General features: G+C 47.0%; 1 non-coding gene across 1 annotated transcript; it reads right to left on the reverse strand.

The window, feature by feature from the left end:
• Positions 1–1,085: 1,085 nt before the first annotated feature.
• On the reverse strand, positions 1,086–1,157 carry TRNAT-AGU. Its single transcript has one exon. It is a non-coding gene; the product is annotated as a tRNA-Thr (tRNA).
• Between the last annotated feature and the right edge of the window lie 15,256 nt (positions 1,158–16,413).

Raw genomic sequence — 16,413 nt, forward strand, 5'->3', positions numbered from 1 at the left:
CTCACTGTCACAAAGTTCTGCACGTGAGAATGAGGAATAACTATGTGACGTCGCACAGGTCCTCTGGAGGCAGTGGCTGGCCCTGCCCTTCAGCCTTGTTTATCTGAATGATTCTCGCATCTCTTCTCAGAGCTCCTTCCCCTCATTTTAAATAAATCTGGTGACTCTCAGGGCAATCCCCCTGAGGTCTGCATGTCTCCCAGTATCATAGTTGTCCTTTAAGAGCACACTCCATCCACCGCCCACGACCGGTTTGGGTCCTCTGCTGTCATGGAATCCATTTCAAGTTTATATCAAACTTGAATTTGTTTTCTTTGACATATGTTTCTAAGAACTGTAGTCCCATTCCAAGAACTGCATGTGTATACTTACCAAAAGACACGTTCTAGAATGTTTGCAAACACTTTACCACGAATGTCTCCAAACTGGAAGCTGCCCAAATGCCCAGCGGGAGGATGGATGAACGGACTGGGATCTGTTTATTCTGTGTAATACTGCACAGCAGTAAGACTGAGTTAACTACCTTACACAGAAGGATGAACTGCAGAGACCCATGTTGAGCGAAAAAAGCCAGGCTCTATAGTGTGCACATTCTGTGATTTTACTTCATAAAGCTCAAAACACAGGAAAACTGCTCTACTCTTCTCTACTTCTGTTAGAAGTCAGGACAGGGTTTGCCCTGGGGGTGGAGGTGGAGTTGTGACTGGAAGTGTGGTTGGGAGCTTCCGGGGATTTTGTAATATTCTGTTTCTTGACTTAGGTGCTGTTTTTATTTTTTTAATCGGAGTATAGTTGATTTACAAGATTGTGTTTGAGGTTTTACAGCAAAGTGATTCAGTTATATATATTATTTTTTCAGATTCTTTTCCATTATAGGTTATTATATGATACTGAATATAATTCCCAGTGCTATACAGTAAACCCTTGTTGTTTATCAGTTTTATTGCTGTGTGTCTGTTGATCCCAAACTCCTAATTTATCCCTTCCTCCCCTTTGCCTTTGGTAACCGTAAGTTTGTTTTCTATGTCTGTCAGTCTGTTTCTCTTTTGTAAATAAATTAATTTGTATTATTTATTTATTTTTAGTGGAGGTACTGGGGATTGAACCCAGGACCTTGTGCATACTAAGCACATACTCTACCACTGAGCCATACCCTCCCCCTGTATAATTTTTTAGATTATACATATAAGTTATATCATATAATAGTCATCTTTTACTTACTTCACTCAATATAATAATCTCTAGGTCCATCCATGTTGCTGCAAATGGTGATATTTCATTCTTTTTAATGGCTGAGTAATATTCCATAATATATATAGACCACATCTTCTTTATCCATTCATCTGTTGATGGGTGTCTAGGTTGCTTCCATGTCTTGGTTATTGTACATAGTGCTGTTATGAACATTGGGGTGCATGTATCTTTTCAAATTAGAGTCTTCATCTTTTCTGGGTATATGCCCAGGAATGGGATTGCTGGATCATATATTTGCTCTACTTTTAGTTTTTTAAGGCACGCCCATACTGCTTTCCATGGAGGCTTGGGTACTAGGTTTTACAGATGTGTTCACTGGTGAAAATGCATTGAGCTATGAACTTCGTGACTTATGTATGTTTCTGTATGTATGTTTAACAAAACTTGCAAAAAATAAATAAGAAACATATTGCCAGATATAATTGGATTTCATTCTGGGCAATTTTGAAAGCCTTGGAAACAGTCTGAAGAGTGCTGGTGCTTAGAACAGGCCCTGACCGACTGTGGTCCAGGCCCCGGATTCTGGTCATCCGTGAGAACAGTGCAGCATTTTAAAGGAAGCGGTCGCTCTGTCTTCACAGCCCTTGTGTATTTAAGGGACGGGAGTGGTAGGGACCTGGTTTCAGTTTTATCCTTAATTCCCATCCATCCCCTGGTCGTCCTTAGGAGGTGTGCAGGCTTTCGAATTCATTGCACACACGGGGCTGGCGGTGTTCCCCTCCCCTGCTCGCTGCCCCGCCGTCTCTTCTCATTGTTCTGGGTCTCGGCCACACAGGCCTTCCAAAATAACTGCACAGTTGTCATCATTGTTTGGGAGGCTGTTTTGGAACATTGGCTTAGCTGGTGATGCGAGGGGATCCAGGAAGGGCCCAGCTGTCGGGAGGCCCGGGGACTCGGGGAGCTGGGGGCGGAGAGGCGGTCACAGCGCCGGGGCACAGGAGCTTCGGGGTGGGGGGAGTGCCCAGAGGTAGCACGGTTTTGGCAAGTGTTCAGTCTTGGGGAGGGGAATTGGGAAAGAGGGAGGAAAAAGGATGAGAGGTGGGTGTAGCTTGGAGGGAAGCTATTACTGAAGCTGGAGGAAGATGCCAAGAGGACAGTGGTTCGCAGAGGAAGGGAGGGAAGAGCCGGTGGGTGCCGAGGGCCCCATTGGTGCTTTGGCATGTTGTTTAGAGAGTAATTTCTGTGGCCTGGAGAACTCGTCCACGGGCTGATAGAAAAGTAAGTGGAGGAGAGGGACGTGAGGACTAACGGGCAGCTTGGTGTCGAGTCGGGACACCCTGACGTCCTCAGCTCTGTGGCTGGGGGTCAGACAGCTCCCCAGCCTCCAGCTATGCGGAGACGGGGAGAGGGTGGACACATCTCAGTAGGTGTTAGGATGGAGCAGGGGGGCAGGTGAGTGTGAAAGGGGCAAAGGTGAAATTCTCCTTTCTGTTTAAGTGGTCTCTTGATTTCACAGGCTGGTAGAAACAGCCTATCATGAGTTAAAAACTCTGTTTCGCTGGTTCTTGCACGCCGTGATCTCACCAAGTCTCTGGGCCCCCTCCAATCCTGCTTCAAGCATCTGGGGTCCCGTGACATGTGATTTATAATAAGAAACATGTATTTGGTATTTCTCGCCTTGTCTGGCACAGAGCTCCGAAAACTTGGAATTTCCCATGACCAGAGTGAGGGTGTCTTCTGTTATGTTAATGACGTGACTTTTGGACAGCTCCTAGGTCACCTGGGGGGGTGGGGGCTGGTTGCCAGGGGACCCACCCACGTGCTTAGAAGGTTGGCCCTTTCAGTCCCACCCCCACCCCGGGGAGGGCAGAGAGGCTAGAGGTGGATATCAGTCACCAGTGGTGCGTGAGGTAACCCACGTGCCTCTGTCATGAAGCCTCCACCCAAACCTAGAAAGGATGGGGTCGGAGGTCCCGGGGAGCGTGGGGAGCGCGCCCCCGTCCCACATGCCTTGCCTTTGCCTCTCCTCCACCCGGCTGTCCCGGAGTTACATGCATTTACAGTAAACCAGTGATTAGTAAGTAAAATGTTTCTCTGAGTTCTGTGAGCCATTCTGTGGTATAAACACTTTCACCACAGAGCATTCCAAGCAAGTAAGGTGATCGTGGGTTGGCTTGTAGACTTCCTCAAAAGTTAATAGTGAGTACTCTTGGGGGTTCCAGCTGGCTGCAGCGCATCCCTGCCTGTGTACACCTGTGTGTCCATCACCCAAATCAAGACTTAGAACATTTCCGTCATTCCAGCAGCTAGTTACCTGGTGCCCCCTTGCAGTCAGTCCTCACCCCCTGTCCTGAGTAAACTTCTATTCTGATTTCTATCACCACTGATTAGATTTTCATATTCTAGAACTTCATAAAAATACTGTGTGTGTGTGTGTGTGTATATATATATATATATATATATATATATATATATATATATATGTATTTTTTTTTTGGTCTGGATTTTTTGGGATGGCTGAGATTTGAGATTAACGCCCATATTGCTGTGTTTATCTGGTGGTTTGTCTTTTCTATTGTGTGACTGTATTTGTAGGTATGTTGTATGGATTGACTACAGTCCTTCCCTCTGTTGATGGACATTTGGGTTGTTTCCAGTGTTGGGGTTTTCTGAGTAATTTTGAAAGTACTTGAAAGAGTATGAAAGCAGGAAGTTCTAATATTCTTGGCAAAGACTTTCTGGTGGAAAGAAGGGTTGAGTCTTAAAAAAATTTTTTTTTATTGAAGTTTAGTTGACCTACAGTGAGAAGGGAGGGGCCTTGATGCTTTAGATTTTACTGCTGAAAATAAAGGAGTTTCTCTGAAAGTGTTGCGCACGTGGCTGGTATTCAGTAAATGTTAGTGGAATCTCAATTTGGTGAAATTCTGTTTCTAGGCCCAGTGACCAGAAATAAATTATTTCTTTGAGCAGGGTCAGAATTAACCTTTCTAGAGAAAGGACAATCTGGACTATTAAAACAAAAACCCTCAGAGATTCTGTCGTCTCATTTGATACAGCCACTTCGGGAATATTTCACAATTTTAACAGTTGGGGGAAATTTTCTATGTTAAAATTTTATATTATACATCTAAAATCTAGTTATTATACATATTAAGTGGTTTACTTTATACACATTTCCTTTTTAATTTACATACATTATCTCATTTAAATTGTACTGTAATGTTGCAAGGTCAACCCCTCCCCGCCTTTAAAGATAAGGAAGACTGACGCTCAGAGATGTTAAGTGACTTTCCCAAGTTCACGAAGCCAGTGGGAATTTGACCTCAGTTGTCTGACTCCAAAATTCTTGCCTTTTTTCACTGCAAGGTGTTGGCTCCGCGCGCATCTCCGGACAGACGGGCAGCATTTATTATTGAAATAATTGCTGCCCAGTTTCCTTGGTTCCCTTTGAACGGTAAGCAAACCATACTGTATTTTCACTTTTTAAAAAAGATTTCACCAGTACACTTCCAACAGGCTCAATACTGCCTAATTTAGGTCAGCAAATTGAAAATACCTGCAGTAAAGTTTGGAGTTGGCAAGTCGACATGCTACAGAGTGATCAGCAGGTGGCGCAGTTTCCACGCTATTGAGATGACGCGCACACCCATCCGGCCACCAGGGGGTGCTGTGTTGCCCCTGGAGACGTGTTAATGCAGAAAGAGCTCAGTGCGCGCTTAGTCCCTGCAGCCAGCACCAGAGCCGTGAAGCAATCTCAGTGCTTTCTTTCCCTCCAGCGTGGGCCCCTGCAGCCCCATTTCCCCGTGTCTCCATCCAGCCAGAGCTCTTACGTTAAGAGGCTTCTTTCGGGCCAAGTTTAATGCAGGAGTCAGGCTTACGTTCAGTTCTGCTTGAAAAGTACGAAACTGTGCAGACCTCCCCGCGCTGGCCTCTGGGTCCATCTCCTCTCTTCCTTCCTGCTACCTTTCAGGATGCACTTCTGATCCTACACATCCCAGGTCCAAGACAGTTTCACAGCGGTGTTGTTTCTTGGCTTCCTAGGCTGGTAGCCCTCTGAACAGTGAGAGGCATGAACAGGTATCCTGAGCAAGCCCGACACAGTGATGGGAGAGCGTCCCAGTGCCATCCTGGCTTCGTCCGTCAGCAGAAGCCCGTGGCTGAGACACAAAACTGGGTCTGTTAACACGCCATCACTTAAGGCAAACGTGAATTTCTTTGGCAGAATCTCTAGGGCAGAAGGAGCGCACGTCCTTGACCCTGTTCTCGCCATGTTTCCAGTCCCTGGGGGTTTCATCAGAGCGAGGTGGGAACGTGAGACCTGGGAGGCTGCGTGACCTCGGCTGGAGGCGAAGGCTGCACACCTGCCTTCTCCTTTCCAAAGCCGTCCTCCCAGCCGGCCCTGGGCCCAGAGCAGATGGCTGCAGGCTTCCGGGGCCTTCCCTTCTCAGCTGTGACGCCAGCACGTCCTGGAGTCCAGAAGTCTTTCATTGAGCTGCACAAGGTTGGACTTCTAGGAAGTGCATCTCTCTCAGGCAGGGGCAGGAGGGAAGAGGGAAAAACCCGAAGCTGGAGACGGAAGAATGTGAATCTGGTAGGAACTGGGCCCATCTGACTGTCACTGAGGGACTGGGTGAAATTGTGGATGGCGAGGAACCTAAGGCCGTAGTGTCTGACTCAAACCTTTGCCCCGTCTCCAGGGGTGATGTCAGAAGGCAGGGAGGGAAAGGATGCAGTCTTCACTGAGCTCAGTTCTTAGACACTTGGCTAAAAGCTTCTGTGCCCTATGTGAGCCCTAGGCCAGCCTAGGGTGTAGGTAACGGGACAGAGCCCAGGTCAAGCAGATCTGAGTTTGAATTCCACCACTTATGGAGGTTTTAACTGCAGACTGGGGCTGGCTTCCTCTTGCGCGGAGTGTGGACAGCAATTCTGCCTCGTGAATTTGCTGTGAGTGTTAAACTGGATAAGTAAACATAAAAGCTGTTGGTACGGGGCCTGGCCGGTGCCTGACACACAGTACGTAGTGGTGACCGCTGTATTTCACTCCCTCCGGCAGTACCCTCGCTCAACCTTATAGAACAAATTCAGAAAAAACATGCCCTACTCTCCAAAAGTGCTCACTGAAATCACCAAACTTTTGTTTGGCCAGCTGAGATCGATGGTATGAGAAGTACTGAAAATCCTTGAACTTCAGGCAGAATCAGGGGTGGGAAGCAGCCAGGACCACGAGGGGAGCCTGCTCCCCCGCGGAGGGCGGGGAGCCGGCTGCCGGCTCCTTCCCGCCACACCCTGTTGTCCCCTGGGGCCGGCCCGCCATGGCCAGGCTTCCCTTTGTTGTGGGGGTGGAAGGCTGTTTCCACCCTTGAAGAAGTCCAAGTGACTGAGACGAAAGAAGGGGGACTTGAGTCAGGTCCAAGTTCACGCTCACATGTGCCCGCTGATGCCCACACACCAGTCAGGAGTTCGGCGGGAGACAGCGGTGTGCGCTGAAGGCTTCATGGAGGAAGCTGCACTGGATTTGGCTGGAAGGAGGGCAGAGGATGGAGAACTGGCTTTGGGACTCTACACCCTGCCACGCGTCCGCATCTCTCTGCACGGTTCTTGCTTCCACGTCAGCCGGGCAGCATCCACGCTTACCTGCTGCTCAGCTCAGGGAGGGTCCCGTGAGGCCAGTTTACCCCGTAGCTTCATCATGGGCTTCAGCCACTGCTGTCTTTTTACCCGTGGGAAAAGGCAGAGGTTCAGGGGCTTGGCCCTTCCCCCGAATGCTCGGACTCTGGGGCTCAGCCTCCCTCGGGCCCCCCACACCACGGCTGCAGGGGACTGGCGTCCACGTGGGTAATCCCACGCCTCTGAGCTGCCCTGGTTCCCTCCTGAGGTCTGCAGGGCATTACGTGCTATATTGAAAGGAACCCGCCTGCCACTGACCGGAGGAAGGGGATTGTCACCCCGGGGGACACTCAGCTGCTGTTCCCCTTGGAGCCACGGACACACAGGCTGGGGGTTTTCATCTCCTTCTGGCTCTGTCTTCAGCTTTTGGGTAGGCTCAGGCACAGCTGAGGGCATGGTGGTGGGAGTCGTGGTGGGGGCCCCGCGGCAGGTCCCAAACTCCAGGGCGCGTGAGGATTGTGTGAGGAGCTTGCGAAGCTGCACGTGACACGGAGCCATGCCCAGTGTCCTGAGTCAGGAGGCTGGGGCTGCTGCCCGGGAGCCTGCGTCTTTAGCAGGCAGACCAGTAGTTCTGATGAGGGTGGGCCGTGGGCCACACTTGGTGAAAGACAGTTGGAGACTGCAGCTCGTGGGCACTTTGTCAAAGGAGGCAAAGGAAGTCAAACAGCCAGAGGTGGACCCTGTAGCAGAGGAGTGATTTTGAACAGAGTGAAGAGGATGTTGGTTAAGGAAAACTGTCACCTCACGGGCTCAAGAATGCTAAGCACAGGGATTTCCAGCTGTATTTCAAGGAGACCTCCAGTCCTCTGGAATCACTGATGTGGGGACCCTGAAGTTGGGGATGATGGTGATTTGGGATCAACTCTACTTCACCCAGAGCATCTTCACGCTGATCCACTTTTATCTATGCGGGTTCCACGTAAGACTTCATTTGCTGGGCACTGCTGAAAGAAGGTGGAAAATCACTAACCTAGAGAAAAAGTTTCAGTCCTTGGAAACACCTTGATCTCCTTGGGTAACTTTTGGAGAAGGAGGCCATCAGGTCTGGATTGTTCTATCTGCAAAAGCAGAACAACTTTGGACAGGATGCTTCTGTCTTCTCGTTTCCTTTCTCCCTTTAAGCCACTTGTTCTGCAATTTTTGGGTCTTCCAGATCCATCTGAGAATCAGACAAAAGCTTTTGATCTTTCCTTAGAAAAATGTGCACATACCTGCAAACTTGGGCATCCAATTTCAGTGGGGTTCGTGGGCTCCATGAAGCCCATCTGGAAACTCGGTGATCACTTCCTCCTCTAAACTTTTATTTTATTATATATATATTTGTTCTATAAGTTTCAGTGTTATTTTTTTTTCAGGTCTTCTCAACCAGACCGTAAGTCTTTTGATTGCAGAACCTGTGTATCCCCTGCACCAGTGGCTTCTAAAGTGGGAGAGCAAGGTGATCTGCTGCGGTGTAAGAAGAAAACATTAGAACCTCTGCTTATTTTTAATCTTACCTCTTCTGATTTCTGCTTTTCTGTATGTTCTATAATGCTCCTTTCATTATCAGAATAGGTAATATTATTTAAATAAACCTACCTATTATATATTATATATTATATAGGTAGGTTTACTTAGGGATGCCTGTTGAAAACTTACTGACAAAGATACGTGATTGCAAAAGTTAGGAACGCCCTGCCTAACTGAACTTCTCTGCTTGGTTGTTGCGGGCACTGAGCATTCTGCTGGGCGTTGGAGGTTCACCCCAAATCCGTGTGGTTCCGTCTCTCCAGGAGGGAGCTTACAGCGTACACTTGCACATGGTCGGTGCTTCGTTGTGAATGGAGGAGCTGAGCTTGTGTCTGGGTTCTTTGACTCCAAGCCAGTAACTATGCGACGAGCTTGTTTTTAAAAAGAAGGGTCTCTCAATGAATATTTGAAAAGAACCTCCTCACGCCCTTGGCCGACGTTCCTGGGACTCCTGGCTTCCAGGGCGAGTTCCTTGCAGGGATGCGTGAGCTGGTGTGAGGTGTCGGGGAGAGCGTCTAGGTGGAGAGGCACTCTCGGCAGGACCTGCAGGCGAAGCTCAGGGGTCGTACAGCAGTTCCACTCCTGTTACTTAGATTTTGTTCGACTGGGTCTCAGGGAGATGCTGGAGATCACGGGGTAGAGGTGGGTGTACAGCTAGCCCAAGCCGCTTCATAGTGCTGCCTCAGGGTATCCTGAGCAAGTGAAGTAAAGACTGGGCGGGGGAGGCGAGATGAGAACGCAGCAGGAGAGCCAGGGTCCCAGCAGCTCTGCTGAGGACCCTGCAGTGGGCAGAGGATCAGACCCAAAGAGAGAATGTGTCTCGTAGCAACTGCCAGACTGCACCCATCTCTCAACAGCTGTCAACCATTTATTAGTGGGACTCTGCTGAAGCCAAGGGAAGGCGGAGGGAGAGCAGACAAATGGAGGAAATAAAATTGTGTTAATTACCAGTCCATTTCCATGATGCAGAGGTGACCTGGTCTGTCATCTCCCGCCCCGGGGCTGGGGTTTTGTTGAGTCTGACATTTGCGGGCCAGCGCTCCCAGCCGGGCATCTGTTGGCCCCGTTGCCGTGGAGACAGCAGCTGCAGCAGCGTCTCCTTTGAGAATGTGCCGCCCAAGATTTCGGGAACCATTTTGGAAGCATTTGTCCCGACAGTGCGGGCTAATCTCCCTTTCATTTGTAATTATTGTATCGCCTTGATTCTCTGCTTTGGCATCGTTCCCAAAGCTAGCTCTGCTCCCCGACACTGGGGTCCGTGGGGAGGTGTCAGCGCCCCGGCCCCGTCTGGGTGGAGATGAAAGGGCCGTGGAAGGCAGAGCCGTCCGGGGAGCGCTGCAGTCTTCAAACAGGCCCTGTCTCCTGTGCGCAGCCCTGGGAGGGCCTGGGCCGATTGAAGTGGCCCGAATTATGAAGCCCAAAGCCTTTGAGGCAAGCCGCCCCATCCAGGCCAAGAATAATTGAACAAATAGTTTATCTGGCTAACCAACAGCTGTAGAGCCCGGGCGATTTGGAGAGGATTAGGGGAGAGCCGTGAGAGGATACTCCCACAGGGCCCTTCAAATCCTCATCCTGAATTCTACCAGCGAAGAACACATGTTGAAACCCTGGAACTGCTTTTTAAGTCCATTTCTCTCATTTTCCAAGTGACTCTGTTCAGTGCTTCCAAGAATTTTAACTGGCTAAGGCAACCAACTTTGGGGTCCCTGCTGTTGGGTTCCTTTAGTTGCCCCCTTCAATCCCCCCAAACTTAGTTTCATCCCAGACAGCTCGGATACATGTGGAAACTCTGATCCCTCTGGGAGGTGCCTAAGGGCGGCTGCCTTCTCCCCACGTCTGCATTGCTGGCAGCTGCTGTAATGTCTAAAGGTAGTGCCAGGGCCAAGTTCAGGTTCGGAGAGAAAAGGAGCCCAGGGGGGCTGAATGGAGAGAGAGGACGCAAGGAATCCTCTTCCCTGTGCAAGAAGAAATTGAAAAAAAAAAGGCTCCAAACGGACCAAAGATTTAAATGTTTAAAAAAATCCATGTAAGTACAAATGAGATCTTGGGAGGACGTGCGTTAAAACCTTTATAACCCTGAGGTGACAAATATGTTTCTAACTCTGATTCAAAATCCAGAAATCATAAAACCATAGAAATCACAGAAGATTGATAAATTTAACAATATGAAAAAGTCTGCATGGCAAAACATCACAGGCGAGTAGGATAAACTAGGAAAAGTATTTGCAGCTCACTTCACAGATACCCATCAGCAAAAGACCAGAAACCCCAAAGGGAATTGGGCAAAGGCTGTGGGCAGATGGTTCACAGGGTGGAAAATAGAAATGGCCCCAAATACGTAACAACGGTGTTCAACCTCACTCGCGTGATAGGAGCAACGCAAATTAGAACTATGCTGAAATACTATTTTTAACCTATCAGATTGGAAAAAGTCCAAAAATTTGACAATGTGCTGTGTTGGTGTACCTGTGAGGAAACCAAACTTTCCTTCCATTAATGCTGGCAGGTAGAATGGGGAGTCATTTGGCAATATCTGTCAAAGTTACACGTGCACGTAATCTTTGACCCAGCAAAATAACTCTCTTGGGGACTGACGTAATAGAATTGCACGTGTCCATGATGACCTGCAAGATTTGTTAACTGACACTGGTTTTTACTAGTAAACAATTGGGGGGGATGGTTAAAAATAAATTCATCAAGAGGCGAGTGTTTAAATAAATCATGGTACCTCCCCCCATGGGAATACTATGTAGCCATAAAAAAGAACGAGGCTGCTATCTAGGAACTGATTTCCCAGGAATATTAAGTGAAAAAAGTCCAGATGCAGTGGGGTGTATAAAATATGCTGCCTTTCCTATAAATAAGAGTGAAAGTAAGAAGACTGCTGAATTTTTGTCACTTTACAGAGACTCTGGGGAAGGTAGAAGAGGCTGGTGAAATGGGTTAGCTGTGGAGTGGGGAGGAGGTAACTGGGGTGGGAGTGAGACCGCATGTGTACCTGTTTGTGTGAGTTGATTTGGGGGTAATGGAACACCGATTCTGAAAAATAAAACCACTTCATGCAAGAGACAAAAACAGAACATAGTGAAAACAGGACCCCAGACACAACAATGAGGTCATCTTCTGCTGCCTGAGTGGGGCTGGAGGGCAGCAGAGATGCCCGCCACCCAGTCTTGTCACAGGTGTGGGCCGTCTGCCTGGGAGTTGGGGGCCAGCGCCCTGGACAGCGTGGCCCTCCACGGCCTCCTGTCCTAAGCGGCCTGGGAGGGGGGCTGGAACAGGGGGACCCCGGCCTCCTCGTGGATGCCAGCCTGGGAAATGTATGTCTCTAAGTCTGACTGTGTGGCTCCTCCAGGGCTCCCTCCCTTTTCTTCACGGGAATCTCACCAGTCCTTAAAAGGAAGGCGCAGCCCAGAGAGCCCCGCACCCTAAGGCGTCTGAGATTTTGGGTCCCCACTGGACGGTCTCATTCTTTTCACTGCGTGAGAATCTCTGGACAAGGAAGAGTGACCTGGATGAGCTGTCCAGCCTCTGCAGGAAGACAGACAATAAACACGGACGTAAAAACAGTAAACGAGGTGATTTCAAGGAGTCCCAGGGCCACGCATAGACGCTGCTTTGGCTGAGGGCTGGTGGAGGGCCCTGAGGCAGTGGTGGTGGCTGCACAGGGCCCAGGCCGCCTTGGACGGGTTTGGATAAGTAAGTGCAAAGGCGAGAAGTGAGAGCAGCTGGAGGTGCCCTGGAAAATGGGGCGGGGGCTGCGCTCGAGCGCGGGGTGGGGGCCCTGATGACGGCGGAGGCTGGCCTGGGTCTCGATTAGTGCCTCGCTGGCTGCAGGAGAGGGCTTGGATTGTATTCTAATTGCAGTGGGAATCCGCTGAAGGATTTTAAGTAGGGGAGTGATACAGCTTGATTTAGTTACAGATGCTGTGGAGATAAGCATGAGAGAGAGAGAGACAGACGGACAGAGAAGATACTTTTGTCCATATATGTTAGAAATGCAAGCTGAGAAGTTTTAAAAAGTGTAATTAAAAATAACATCGATACAGCACAGGGAACTATATTCAGTATCTTACAATAACCTTTAATGAAAAAGAATATGAGAACGGATATATGTATGTACATGCGTGACTGGGACACTGTGCTGTGCAGCAGAGATTTTGACACCTTGTAACCGACTGTACTTCAATAAAAAAATAACATCAATAAACCCATCATATGTTAACATAACACAATTTTAATTAAAAAAACCCTATACTTTCCAAAGCAAAGAAATTTTAAGGAGAGTGGCATTGCTTTACATGTTTACCGCTCTTTCTAATGTTTGGTTTAAGAGAAGACAGCTGATTTCTCACGTTTGCTTCTGAATAAAATGTGTTGGGATGTGTTGTTTACGCTGAAATATTTGGAGAAAGTCTGGCTTCACACAAATATGTAGTTGTAAAAAGGAGAAATATTTAAATAATCAGGGATATTTTTCTACTTGAAAAATTGACAAGTAATCGTTTCTTAAAGGTTAGTTGCGATGTGGCCTCTGAAGCCTCATCAGTGAAATTCGTACTCTGTTAGATCAAAATCCACTGGTCAGTCCAGAGCTTGAGTGGGTCTTCACGCCTGTGTGACTTAATGACATCATGCACCGGTCACTTGGAAAACAGTGACTCACGGAGTTTCGCAGATCTTTCAAATGCTGGCGAATTTCACTCGACCAGATAAAAACCGTCGCATTTGTTAGTAACACCACTGACGTCACTGGAAAAGTCTGCAAGGGCTGGGAAGCCGTCTAGTTTACAGCGGTGGACACAAGTTTTCCGAAACTCTATTTTTGCTTGAAAGGTCAAGTTTGATCACTGGCACACGTGTTGTCAGCTGCTTCCATTGAAGTGACAGGCTCATTTTATTTATTTTTGCGAGAACGTCTCTAGATATCCGTGTCTGAATAAGCCCAGTTTGTCAGTCACCCTTTCAAGGGACAGTAGTGTCCCACAAAAGAAGCGGCTCATGCAGCTTGAATTCAAATAGCCCACAGTTGCATATTTTCTGGACAGGGTTGTGCTCCGAGTGCAACGCAAGTGCTCAATGTGTAACTTTTTAAAAAGGTGTGTAACAGAAGACTGAGACTTAATAAGATTCTTGTTTTTTAACTGTTTCAATGAGGACTTTTTTTTTAATTGAAGTATAGTTGATTTATAATATTGTGTTAGTTACAGATATACAGCAAAGAGAATCAGTTGTCTAGTGTATGTATATATATATATTTCAGATTATTTTCCATTATAGGTTATTACAAGATATTGAATATAGTTCCCTGCATTATGCAGTAAATCCTTGTTGCTTATCTATTTTATATATAGTAGTTTGTTATCTATTAATCTGTTACTTCTTTATTCCTCCCCCTCCTCCCTTTCCCCTTTGGTAACCAAAAGTGTGTTTTCTATGTCTGCGAGTCTATTTCTGTTTTGTAAATAAGTTCATTTGTATCACTTTTTTTAGATTCCACATACAAGAGATATCATACGATATTTGTCTTTCTCTGTCTGGCTTCATTTAGTGTGATAATTGCTAGGTCCATCCATGTTGCGGCAAAATGGCGATACATCATTCTTTTTTATGGCTGAGTAATATGTATGTATGTGTATGTGTGTGTGTGTATGTGTATATACACGACAACTTCTTTATCCAGTCATCTGTCAGTGGACATTTTGGTTGCTTCCATGTCTTGGCTGTTATAAAGAGTGCTGCTGTGAACACAGGGGTGCATGTATGTTTTCGAATTAGAGCTTTTGTTTTTGCCAGATATATGCTCAGGAGTGGGATTGCTGGATCCTGTGGTAAGTCTATTTTTAGTTTTTTAAGGAACCTCCATATTGTTTACTGTAGTGGCTGCACCAGTTACATTCCCACCAGCAGTGCAGGAGGGCTCCCTTTCCTCACCGCCTCTCCAGCATTTACCATTTGTGGGCTTTCTGATGATGACCATTCTGACTGGTGTAAGGTGATACCTCATTTTGGTTTTGATTTACATTTCTCTAATACTTAGCAATATTGAGCATCTTTTCATGTATCTATTCCCTATCTGTATGTCTTCTTTGGAGAAATGTCTGTTCAGACCTTCTGCCCAGTTTTAAATTGGGTTGTGTGTTTTTTTGATATTGAGTTGTATGAGCTGTTTATATATTTTGGAAATTAATCCCTTGTTAGTAGCATTGTTTGCAAATATTTTATCCTATTCTGTAGGTTGTCTTTTTGTTTTGTTGATGGTTTCTTTTGCTGTGCAAAAGCTTTTAAGTTTGATTAGGTCTCATTTGTTTATTTTTGCTTTTAATGCTTTTGCCTTGGGTGACTGACTTAAGAAAGCATTGCTATGATCTATGTCAGAGAATATTTTGCCTGTGTTCTCTTCTAGGAACTTTATGGTGTCATGTCTTATGTTTAGGTCTTTAAACCATTTTGAGTTTATTTTTGTGTATGTTGTGAGGGAGTGTTCTCATTTCACTGACTTACATGAGGCTGTCCAGCTTTCCTGGCACCACTTGCTGAAGAGACTGTCTTTTCTCCATTGTCTATTCTTGCCTCCTTTGTCGAAGATCAATTCACCATAAATATGTAGGTTTCTTTCTGGGCTCTCTATTCAGTTCCATTGATCTGTCTGTCTGTTTTTGTGCTGGTACCATGCTGTTTTGATGACTGTAGCTCTGTAGTATTGTCTAAAGTCTGGGAGGGGTATGCCTCCAGCTTCCTTCTTTTTATCATCAAGGACATTTTTAAGTGAAACCGGATTTTTCATTTTCCATGAGTGCATGCAAAGATTATGGTGTCTGCTGGTGAAGTTTGGTGTCACCACCTTGATTCGTGCTAGGCACCAGCAGTTTTATCCACCAGTGCAACTGTGAACGCGATGAAAAAGAAAAATAATATCTCAGTACTATCTTGAAAGTAGTTTTGACCTCGTAAACCTCCAGAAGTGTTTGGGAGACCCCTCAGTGGCCTGTAGATCACACTTTAAGAAACATGGATATAGGTTACTGAGTGTTCAAAATATATAAGCATTTAAAGTCTTGTCTCACAGCTGCATTGTGATAGAAAAAACAATCTGGTACATCTAGCATGTGCCACCTGTGATAAAGGGACGGTCTTTCCCTGTGGGGACGTCTCTTGCCCACGGATACCACCCACATCTACTCTCCTTGAACAGACACCATTTAGCTACATCATAACATCTGTGTTAAATCCACGGCTCCCCCGTCACCTTCCCCAAACCCTAATATCTCCCCAGAGTAATGACTGGTGAGAGAGGTTCATCTCATTTCAGGCTCGGCAGGCGTTGGGTAGAGCTGCATCTGACTTAAGGGAAAAAAAAACCTAAAATGTCACTCATTTTATCATGCATGCACCGCAGAAGGTCTGTGAGTAAATATTTCCCGCTTCATATGATTACTAAATTCGACCAGAGCGCCCCAGGTGTTTTGCTTTATGGGTGATTGAGCTCTGTTAGAACAAGGCTTTGGATTGTCTCGGATAATTCTAGGAGAGAGATCAAGAAACCGCGTTCCTGGATAAGCTCCCACACCAAGGGCCCGCCTCTCACTTGGTGCTTTAGAGCTCTGTGTCCCTGGCCGTAAAACACACTCTCCTATGGACAGTTACACTTTTTCACTCAGTCAGAGAGGGAAGGAATGAAGCCGGTGTCCACCCCCAGGTGCCTGTGTCTGCCGACTCTCTGAATTTATAGTGGGTGGGCCTAAAATGCTGGAGGAGGAGGGGGCTGGGAGGGGCAAGGAGGGACCGCAGACCGGCATTTTCACCATCTTTCTTCTTTGAGATCTTATGGGTCGAGTTTTCATCTGTAAATGTTGGCAGCTGGGCTGGAGGACTCCTACTGGTCCTTCTGGATTTGCACTTAGCAATTCTGGGGATTCTGGAAATTACTGATGGGGATGGTGGCGTGAGGGTGGGCCCAGGTGACTTTACACAAGTTCTCACTGTCACCTCTAGGGGGCGGGCCAACCCGCCCCACAGCCTCGAAAAGTTAAGCAGCCAATT

The sequence above is a fragment of the Camelus ferus genome, chromosome 33, assembly GCF_009834535.1.
Source record: "Camelus ferus isolate YT-003-E chromosome 33, BCGSAC_Cfer_1.0, whole genome shotgun sequence".
NCBI classification, from domain to species: Eukaryota; Metazoa; Chordata; class Mammalia; order Artiodactyla; family Camelidae; genus Camelus; species Camelus ferus.